Source organism: Thalassophryne amazonica, chromosome 6 (assembly GCF_902500255.1).
Source record: "Thalassophryne amazonica chromosome 6, fThaAma1.1, whole genome shotgun sequence".
NCBI classification, from domain to species: domain Eukaryota; kingdom Metazoa; phylum Chordata; class Actinopteri; order Batrachoidiformes; family Batrachoididae; genus Thalassophryne; species Thalassophryne amazonica.
In genome coordinates this window covers 73,176,129-73,187,701 of record NC_047108.1, presented here as the reverse complement: position 1 = coordinate 73,187,701, position 11,573 = coordinate 73,176,129, and the positions used below count along the sequence as shown (strand labels likewise).

Sequence of the window (11,573 nt, the reverse complement as noted above, 5' to 3'; positions counted from 1 at the left end):
GTTCTGGCTGTTTTCGCGGTGGAAAGGGGCGGAGCGTTTCGCCGGCGTTTTGACTGCCATACTAGCCACAAATACGCAGATAAAACGGCGTTAAATCCGCCGAATAAAGCGCTGTTTTGACGCCGTAGCATCCGGCACACGTCAGGCAACGGGGGTTAATACCCAGTTCTATCCTTTACAATCGCAGGTTAAGACGCGCGTGAGAACTGCGGTGTTCTGCTGCCGCCGATAATGCCCTGTGTACCGCTGGATTTATCCAGGCAAATCCTGCGTTACTCCAGGAACTTCTGCATATAGGCACCGCCCCCAGAGTATAATAGGCTGAAGCAGCAGGCATACATGCCTCTGTCACTGCAGGGGGAGGGAAATCATACTCAGCCTTTTCTTCTCCTTCCCTTTCCCCCTCCTCAACGTGTTGCTCCGTCTACACCACAGGGCTACCCTCTGCTTCTGATCCAGACCTCTTGGTAAGTCCTTGCCGCTGCCAATTTTCTTTTAGGAAGCATACTGGAGCTTCTCTGCAAAAATATCTGGAGCTGGCCGCGAGTGAGAGGCCTGCATGCAGCGCGCTAGCATTTTTATATTGACCGCCGCCTATCGGCCGTTTGGAATGCCGTTAACCGGGAGATGGCGTTTAGAATGGCGTACTGTCCGCTAGTGCCGCCGTTTTGTCTGCCTCTGTCGCCGGTTAAAACGCCCTTGAGGACGCCGATGTGGGCTCTATCGCCGTTTTACACGCCGTTGATTAGGGAAACTGCGGCACTACAGGAAGGGGCAGGATGAAATGGCGATTAAAAAATATCAAACGCCGTTGTTCGCGTTGTCTCCGTCGTTACGCGAATTCTCCGGGACTGCTCCTGGAATTATTCGACATGTTGAATCATTTTTTTGACGATTCCCGGGGCTTAAAGCCCCGTTTACACATAGACGGTGAGAGCGGTAAGCGTCCCGGAAGAGTTTTTGGCCGTCTTAAGGATCACACGCCGTTGTTAACGCCGGCACTAGGGGGCGTGGCTTAGTTCCGGCTTTATCGGGAATCGTCGAAAAAATGATTCAACATGTCGAATAATTCCGGGAGCGGTCCCGGAGAATTCGTGTAACGACGGAGACAACGCGAACAACGGCGTTTGATATTTTTTAATCGCCATTTTATCCTGCCCCTTCCTGTAGTGCCGCAGTTTACACAGCCGTAATTGGCGGCCGGCGTTGTATCCCTAATCAACGGCGTGTAAAACGGCGATAGAGCCCACATCGGTGTCCTCAAGGGCATTTTAACCAGCGACAGAGGCAGACAAAACGGCGGCACTAGCGGACAGTACGCCGTTCTAAACGCCACCTCCCGGTTAACGGCGTTCCAAACGGCTGATAGGCGGCAGTCAATATAAAAACGCTAGCGCGCTGCATGCAGGCCTCTCACTCGTGGCCAGCTCCAGATATTTTTGCAGAGAAGCTCCAGTATGCCTTCTAAAATAAAATAGGCAGCGGCAAGGACTTACCAAGAGGTCTGGTTCAGAAGCAGAGGGTAGCCCTATGGTGGAGATGGAGCAACACGTTGAGGAGGGGGAAAAGGAAGGAGAAGAAAAGGCTGAGTATGATCTCCCTCTCCCTGCAGTGACAGAGGCATGTATTCCTGCTGCTTTAGCCTATAATATTCTGGGGCGGTGCCTATATGCAAAAGTTCCGGGAGTAACGCAGGATTTGCCTGGATAAATCCAGCGGTACACAGGGTATTATCGGCGGCAGCAGAACACTGCCGTTCTCACGCGCGTCTTAACCTGCAATTGTAAAGGATAGAACTGGGTATTAACCCCCGTTGCCTGACGTGTGCCGGATGCTACAACGTCAAAACGGCGCTTTATTCGGCGGATTTAGCGGCGTTTTATCCGTGTATTTGCGGCTAGTACGGTGGACAAAACACCGGCGAAATGCTCCGCCCCTTTCCACCGCGAAAACAGCCGGAACTACCGCGAACTTTGGTCTACGTACTACCCGCCGACAAAACCGTCTATGTGTAAATGGAGCTTTAATTGGAGTAAGTGGTTGAAGATATGAGTGTCCAGTAAGAGAATGTGTGTGTGTGTTTTACATCATGGGCATTTCTTTAATACTAATTTTGACCAAACCTTATGCACCCGTGATCTTTGCTTCCAGCCCAAGATGTGTTCTAACCCTCGGATGAGAGCCAGGGTTCGAGCCCATATTCGTATTCAGCACTTTCAGGAGACGTGTTTCATGATTTGGTGCTCTGTAAATTAAGTGAATTCATTTCAGAAGAGATGCTGCTCAAAGATTATCTTCTTATAGACCTTTCTCTCAATAACTGGAAATACGCAATCATCATGGAAACAAGCGTTTCTGTCAAGTGTCAACACAACAGAGAAACATACCCAGCGTTAGAAAATGGAGAGTGTACACAACTTCATTGACGAATTTACCAACATTTTCTTGCGCCGATATTGCGAGATTGGTGGAGGAAAACTCCGTCACCAAAAAGAAAAAGATGAACAGAGGGTACAAATTTTTCAACGAGGGATTCGTCCATAAGTATCAAGTTAAGTAGAGAGTGAGCACCGGCTGTTACTGACCTGCTAACTAGAACATCAAATCATTAACGTATTTCAGACATTGTGTATGTACGCCACAGACAGGGGATATAGATTACCTTTGTAAATTATCATTGTCTACTTTTTATGTAGCATTATGATATCAATTTGTTCTGTCTATAGTTGTCCAAGTGAACGTCATGTGTGTAACGACAATAATGTTAGCCGAATGCTATCATAATCCGTTAGCCTAACATTTTTCTCTGGTAATGTCTGTGTTTATGTACTTGTTTGCATTTCATAGCATCAAATATAGTAGATGGGCAGGTGTTTGTGAGGGCTAGATGTTATCCTTCATCCCGCCAGATAGCTTGAATCCATTTCCGAGGAACTTCACAATCAAGAGGGAAATGACCGGTATGGCTGCTTTTGCGCATTACAAGAACAGCCCAGTACGCTACAAGAACTCTTGCTCGTTGCTTGCGCCATTTGTTTTAACACAACTGTCGCTAGAGTGTTCCTTACTGTCGCTACGCAACTATTTGTTTACTTAAAAAAGGTTTCCACAACGATTGCATATTTTCGGTCAAATATACAGAAGTTGGGTGAAAGGTCAATTCAAAAGTATAATTATATGCTGGTGATATTGGTGCTGTGCTTTACAATTATGCCTCACATTCCTTAGTGATTTTCCAGTCTGGTTGGGTTTTGAACTGAGGATCCTCTGGTCTGAAGCCCAGTGCTTAACTACGAGACCATCACTTCAACATACACACAGTCTATGGCTTTAACCTTTGGATGGAAACTTTTGCATGTAAAATAATATTGCAAAAGACTATAATCTGAGGTCTTGTGTAAGGTTTTTTTTTTATTCATTACATGAACATTTTTACTGAGTCTCAATCCCAGCTTTGCACTTTGTCTCTTTCTCTTTACTTGCTACAACGTTAAGTGCCTTTAACGCAGCAGGTGATTCTGGCTGGAGCTCTAGGACCCTCCGAAACGCATGCTTTGCCTCCTCCAGCTCGTTGAGCATCTGGCAGGCTTGGCCCAGTCTGTACCAAGCTTTAGTCCCACCAGGGTTCAGCTCTGTGGCCTGAGCAGCATTGGCCTTCGCCCTATCTGGTTGCTTCAGTTTCAGCTGGCACAAAGACATGTTGGAGTGAAGCTCTGCTTTCATAGTTCTGTAACTCGATAGCCGATGGTAAAACTCACACGGGGTTCAACGCAGGCGTCCGCCTCTCTCCGGATCTCTCTGCCTTAGGACGTGTCTGTACAGGGTGATGAGGCGTTTCAGCGCCCGGCTGTAGCTGTCGCAGCTCCCCACACATCCCCGCTACTGAACCGAGCTCGCCACGCTCCTTGTGAGATTTCACCCACTCCCATTTTCTCCTGGAGACATTTCCCAGGAGTCTTTCCCTGGTGTGTAAGCATGAAGTTCGACTGTAGCAGATAAATGCTCATTTTGCTGTGCAGGATGGAGAACAGAGTCCTCTGGTTCATTCTCAAAAGGAGTCAGCAGTATCTGAGCAGGAAACACAACTGTCAGTCAACAACAATATTCATCAAACACAACACAGGACTGTCCCACTCCACATTTTCCATATCAACAGGACCCGCATTCCTTTCACTGGTTTCTTACTGACTTCATTATTCAGGTACTACTGCACCCTTGTTAGCAATTTCACAGTTTTCCCTCAAATTAGGTCTATTGTGGTCTCCTATAGTGGCCATTGAGAGAACAAAAATGTATATAAATATAAATTGAAGTAACATTTATGCCACAGAATTGCACTTCCTGCACATACATTTTGATTACTTCATTCCAACATTTAAGTTAACTTGTCCATCCATCCATTTTCTATACCCACTTACTCCAATTAAGGGTTAACTTGTACCCATGAGATATAACTTGTTCCTATGTTTAATTAACTCACAAACCATGTTTTAATGAACTTGTGGGCCTGAGATGGGCAGCATGGGGGGCAGTGGTTAACAATGATGCCTCAAAGCAAAAAGGTCATGGGATCACTTCTCGCCTGGGCCTTTCTGTGTGGAGTTTGAATGTTCTCCCATGTTTGCGTGGTGCTCCGGCTTCCCCCCGCATCCAGAGACATGGAGGTTAGGTGAATGCGTTTGTCTCTCTATATGCGGCCCTGCGAACTGGCACCTTGTCCAGGGTGTACCCTGCCTCATGCCCATTGAGCGCCGGCATAGGCTCCAGCAGACACCCCCCCACCCCACCCTGTGACTCTGATTACAATAAGTGGGTATAGCAAAATTAATGTGTGCCTGAGATTAGGGATGCACCAATGTACATTTTTTTCCACTTCTGATCCGATCCCTGAATTTGGATATCTGCTCATATGATACTATTCCGATACCAGAACTCCATTTGCTTTAATATTATTATTATCATTATATGAGGATATTTTGTATCACCAGTTATACAGCTTCATGATGAAGTGGTATAGAGAAGGATTTTCTTAAAAAGAAGAACTGAAAGTTCAGCTACAATTTGCCAGAAGGTACATCTGAGATGCAAGCCTAGATTTGATGTTTTGGTAAAAGAATTAAGTACATTTATTTATTGTTGGGTCAGTGGCTGAAGTTTCATCTTTTGAACACCAGATGGCACAGCTGCTCTGATTACATGAAGCGCTTTCAGGACGGTCATGGAGCACATTTCCTCATTTCCAAAATGCAACAAGAAACCACCACAAAAATAGATAAGAATACTTCATTTACTCATATTTGAAGTCAGTCTGGGTAAATCGTAGTACCCTGGCGGATTTTGGCTTACTGCTCCTAGTTATAAAATCCTTGCATTATTTAATGTGGCGCTTTCTTAAGTGCTTGATTCAGGTCATAACGGAGCGTCTGCCTGTACGATGGCTTTGCAAACATTGCACATTGCTGTCTTGGCTTTGCGTTGTTCAGCAAACATGTCAGCGACAGAACTCTTCAATGCTTGCCTGTTAGCTAGCTGCTAACTGTGGAAGAGACTGCTCGAACGTAGGTGTCTCACATTACAGCACACCTCGTCTCAGTGAGAGACACACCTCAGTTCCACAGAGCCAAGATTAGTTCAGAAACCCCCTCCCCTTTCCTTCCCTTCCCTTCCTGCACTCTGCAGCAAACAGAGCAGCAAATCATCACTTGTGGGTTCACAGACATTTCACAGAGTTTTCCTGGATTGGAAAACTCCACTGGTTGTATTGGAAATTTCCGACCATGAATTATGTTGGTATCGGAAGCTGATACCGATATTGGAACAGATGGAAATTTCCAATCCGTGAATTATGTTGGTATTGGAAGCCGATACCGATATTGGATCAGATGGGCCCCATTCCGACCTGACATGGAATTAGTTCTCATGATTGAATTAACTTGATCCCACATTTTAGGTAGCCCGTACACAAGAGATACAATTAGCTTTTGCATTTTAACTAAAAAAGTTCAGATGACTGGCATAATATGAGTGCACTGTGAGACAGCATCAGCTTTGGCCATTTGGTGTGTTTCTCTGTACATGATCCAGTGCATACCCCTTTAAGTCTGGTCTGCTTGAGGTTTCTTCCTCAGAGGGAGTTTTTCCTTACCACTGTTACTCTGGGGTTAGTAAGGTTAGACCTTACTTCTGTGAAGCGCCTTGAGGCAACCTTGTTGTGATTTGGTGCTATATAAATGAAAATAAATTGAAATTGCATACATATATCTCCTCAAATGTTCAATATAATTCAATGCTAAAATACCCTCGGCCATATGAGCATAAAAATAGGAAACAGAATGTGACCTTTTGACCTCTTAAAATACGTCAAGGTTAGCCATCTTTGAATTTGACCAAGGTCTGTGTCCCAAGAATGCTCCCTGTGAATTGAAGACCCTGGCAGTAATAGGAATGAACTTAAGGCACCTTGTCACTTGCACAAATTTGATCCCCGCACTGGTACGCAATCTGGCATGCTAATGAGTAAACTCGTCGTAAACTGCATGAACTGTGCGTGGCTGTGTGCCAGTGTGCAAAGAAACTTTTGAAATGTTAAAAATTTTGGCATGCATTAATTTCGTGCTACTTACATGAACCTAGTCGTGAACATTGCACAACCTGCGTGCCATTGTGTGCAGGGCATCTGAACGATTATTACAAGATGTTACATCTAAAATAAACATAACTTTACAGATGCGTTATCTAACTCATTACATTATAGAGCATGGCGTCAAGTGGGACAAAGCATGGCATCCAATGGGACAAAGTGGGATTGCACTTGGCATGACGAATAATGGCAGTGTGTGAATCAAATTTGTGCAAGTGTCAAGGTGCCTTTATGCTGTCGGCCACATGAGCATAACATTAGGAAACGGAATGTGACCATTTGAACTTTTCAAATAGGTCAAGGTTAGCCATCTTTGAACTTGTCCAAAGTCTGTGATCCAAGAATGTTCCCTGTGAATTTGAAAGACCCTGGCAGTAATAGGAGTGGACTTATGCTGAGCACAGACAGATGGACAGAAAGACAGACAGACGGATGGACGCAAAGCCTTCACAATACCCAGTGGCCATTTTTTTTGGCCTCGGGCAAAAATAAACCATGTTCAAAGTGACTTCATGGAAGTATTGCATTATTTTAAGTATTCAGAATCCGTATCTGTGAGCACTCAAATGCGGAGTACTCATTTAGTTATCGGGGGGGGGGTTGATATTCCTAATCTATACCCTTACCTCACATTTCTCTCCAGCTCTATCCCCTCTAGACATGCTTCAGTGATATCGCACCTGACCCTCCCCAAGCCTCAGCGTTTGTCCATTCACCCAGCGGAACCTGCAGCACAAGAGTCCCGACGTCGTGTGAAGGGTGTGGTCACTGTCTCTGTCAACTCATCCACTGGCTGTTCGCCTTTGACTGACAGCTTGTCATTTCCTCTTTTGGATTCTGCACACTCTGGTTCATCTGTGTTCACTTTAAGGTGAACTCGGATTTGACAAACTGAACCCAACCTTGGACAGAAACAGGATGACCAGTCTGAATGAGACAAGAAACACGATGTGAGTGACATTAATTGACACATATTTTAACGATGAAACTAATAAGGATAAATAACACAACATGTTATGAGTAGCATATTTAACTGCACTTCATTGTATTTTTATTCATAATGTAACTTTGAATACTGCAAGTTTTATCGTTTCAGCAATAACAGTGTTTTTGTGATGTAAATCGACAGTGTGACAACGCACAGCCTTCAACATAGCACATGAGAGGAACAGAGGAGACTCTGAGGGTCATGGAGTCCACTGAAGTGAAACCTAAGTGTCATTTAAACTTTACTTAAAAATTGTAAACACAGAGGAGGAGAGAGAGAACAATCATTTACTGGTAAATGATCAAGACTTTAATTCCTACTATAGTGGTGCAGCTAAGCTAAAATTTCCATAAAAATTGTTAATTTTTGTGATAAAAGCATGGAATTTGGCACACATATTCTAAATTAACTAATGTTTATTTTCAGATATGGAGCCATTCTGGGGCTGACTCTAATGAGTACAGGGGTAAATAATGAATACACAGGGAGGTCAAAATTAAAAATGCTCCAATCATGTTGAAAACTATACCACATTATTTGTCTGATCATAACGATTACAAAAAGGTATAGTTTGAACTATCTATGACTGAAATTCCATGGAGTATGGGGTAAAAACTGCAAAAAATGGTAACAAGGTCAATTTCAGTTTGTACAGAGGTCAAAAGTTAAATCTGCGCCCAACTTTGGTAAAAGTGATGCAAATTATTGGTGAAATAAAAGGATTAATAAATGGAATAGTTTTGACTGTGCTGAAAGCTGGTATCCAAGTAAAGGTCAAACAAGTTTGATGTCCATTGGATTCTATGACGTATGACATATGTTCCCCCGTAAACATGATAACTAAGCATGACAGATGGTGCAAACTATTCCTTTTTAAAATGCTATTAACTCACTTTTATTAACTGATCTTTGTCACCATTTTTGTAATTTTACCCCATACATAACTCCAGACATTCAGTCAATAGATTGTCCAAACTATACCTTTTTGGAATCATTATAAGCAGACAAATAATGTGGTATAGTTTTCAACTATGATTGGAGCATGTTTAAATTTTGAGCCCTGTAGCTCATTAGAGGTCAGCTTCAGGATGGCTCCATATCTGAAAATAACAGTTAATTTAGAATAGTAAGTCCCTTCAGCACCCTGCCTTGTGCTCTGTGGACTGCTGTGATAGGCTCCAGCCCCCGCAACCCTTAATTGAACAAAAGCGGTTGAAGATGAGGTGTGTGAGTGTGTAAGTCCCTTCGGCTGCTCCCTCATTTCGCCACTGGGGTCGCCACAGCAAATCCGACATGGATTTGCATGTCGAAATTCCATGCTTTTATCACAAATGCACAATTGTTTTGCTATGCCGCCCCACTACTAGACAGACACTGTGGTTTTATTTACTTTGACCATCAGTGAAGTATTGCTTTAAAGCTGAAAGCAACTTCAGAAAACAGCATGCATGAATTACCTTCAGAATTACAGACCGTCTGTGACCTGGTTCTATGCACTCTCGTCTTGTGACCCTCCAGGGACCTCTGGGACACACTGACACCCAGGAGGTGACATCAACAGCACCATGCGCACCGTGCTGCAATTGTGGAGGCGTGACAGGATCCATCACTGTGTTCCAATAAATATGAAAGGCGTACACTGAAAGTATTCACAGCACTTCACTTTTTATGTTACAGCCTATTCCAAAATTGAGTAACTTCATTTTTTCCATCAAAATTCTACTCAACACCCCATAATGACAACATGAAAAAGTTTTTTTTTTTAATTTTTTGCAAATTTATTAAAAATAAAATACTAAGAAATCAGTGTACAAAAGTATTCACACCCTTTACTCAATAATTTGTTGATGAAACCTTTGGCAGCAATTACAGTCTCAGTTTTCTTGAATATGATACCACGAGCTTGGTGCACCTATCTTTGGGTAGTTTGCCCATTCCACTTTGCAGCACCTCTCAAGCTCCATCAGGTTGGATGGGGAGCGTTGGTGCACAGTCATTTTCAGATCTCTCCAGAGATGTTCAATCCGATTCAGATCTGGGCTCTGGCTTGGCCACTGAAGGACATTCACAGAGTTGTCCTGAAGCCACTCCTTTGATATCTTGGCTTTGAGTATTGAAGCCCTTGGTTGCAGCAGAGCAGTGTTGCCAAACTGGCAGGTTTGATTTTATTTTTCTGGATGAAGGCAGTTTTTGAAGAGCCTCTGACATAGAAATCAGCCTTTTCTGACAACATTGCAGAGCAGAGATTCAGTCACATGATCTCTCACCATCAGCTTCACCACAAGACAGGTTAGCATGACTCGCTGTGACACTGAAAGTGACCCCAAGGTCACCATAATCAACTGTTGTTGGGGGATAGCTCAAATACACCCTTATGCTAACCTGCACATTTTCCATCTCTCCCTGATCTACCACAAGCTGATTTGCTAATTCAGATGTCTGTTAAGAGTTGATTGGTTGATTGGTGTGTGTATGAGGGGCGATTGACCCTTATGCTAAATATGAATGCAATAGTAGTTCTTGAGATATCACACTAACAAGGGTGGCAATGACATGTTGAAAATCTTGCTGTGACCTTGAAACTGACTCCAAGGGCACTGTAATTGACTGGTATTGGGGGATCACCCAAGTACACTCTTATGCTAAATATAAATTAAACTGGTCAAGTGGTTCTTGAGACAATGCGCTAAAAAGGGTGGCAATGACAATATCTTGAATATTTAGCTGTGACCTTGAAAATGACCCCAAGGTCACTGTAAATGAGTGGTGTAGGAGATCAACCAAGTACACACTTATACTAAATCTGAATGCAATTGGTCAACTGGTTCTTTAAATATATCTCTAACAAGGGTGGCAAAGACAAAATCTTGAATTTCTCACTGTGACCTTGAAAATGACCCCAAGGTCACCGTAATCGAGTGGTGTTAGGGGATTACCTAAGTACATGCTTATGCTAAATATGAATGAAAATGATCTACTGGTTCTTGAGATATCACACTAACAAGCAAAAACAGACAGGCACGCTGACTGCTATAGCCCCCTGTATTTCATACCGGGGGGATTAAAAATGAGTGAAGAAGGAGACAAAATGCAGACACTTCCAACCTCGCAATCTACCGCCGAAGATTTAGTTGCTTGATGTGGATCAGCCTCACGACTGGAGGTGGTTTGGATTTGAAAAGACCGATGTCCCTCAAAGGACAGCAAAAATAGCTGGACTACAAACTTACTACAGGGAAGAATATGAATAACCTATTTGAGCCAAGTAATGTGATTTTTCTGTTGTTTTTACTTTAATGTTTAGGATTTAATTAACTACAGGAAGTTTGCATAATCGTCACTTCAAAAGGTTAATCACCTGACCTGGACTGACGAATAAGAAGCGCTACGTACGAATGGCATTTTGTATATATATGAAACGACTACGTGTACGTTCGGATAGTCAGTGCCTTAATCCTCAAACTGCAGTTAGTTTGCTTTCAGATTTTAAAAATGGTCGATGTGGCATAATCAGAATTTTGCTTAATCTGCTACAGTGAACACAGCTGGAGGTTTTTTCTCTATCCCCCAAACATAATGGCTTATTAAACATTTGTATTTGTATTTCTGTCGTAAAGTCTATCTTACCTCATTCATTAGTATGATATCAATAATTTAATATCGCCTCGACTAGAAAATCAAACCTCGACGATCAGCTCGTAAACAAAGCGCCATGTTGCCTCGTCTTCTTCTTGGAAATTTGTCTGCGGCAGACATATACCATAAAACGCAATACTGCCACCTCCTGTTGCGGCGTGTGACTAACCTTCCGGAAACCGTGTTCTAGTGGGATAAAAAAAAAAAAAATCACACAAAGAAACGCGTTTCTTTCAGGAGACCCCAGCAGCCATGAGAGGATCATTTTGTCTGGTTTTTCATCATCCACTTGTGTGGAATATGCATATG

General features: G+C 43.2%; 1 long non-coding RNA gene across 1 annotated transcript; it reads right to left on the bottom strand.

Moving 5' to 3' along the window:
• Positions 1 to 3,386: 3,386 nt before the first annotated feature.
• LOC117512416 lies at positions 3,387 to 11,353 on the bottom strand. The gene is made up of 4 exons (XR_004561291.1): positions 11,256 to 11,353; positions 9,086 to 9,237; positions 7,267 to 7,567; positions 3,387 to 4,068 (listed from the first exon to the last, which is right to left on the bottom strand). It is a non-coding gene; the product is annotated as an uncharacterized LOC117512416 (long non-coding RNA).
• Positions 11,354 to 11,573: the final 220 nt, after the last annotated feature.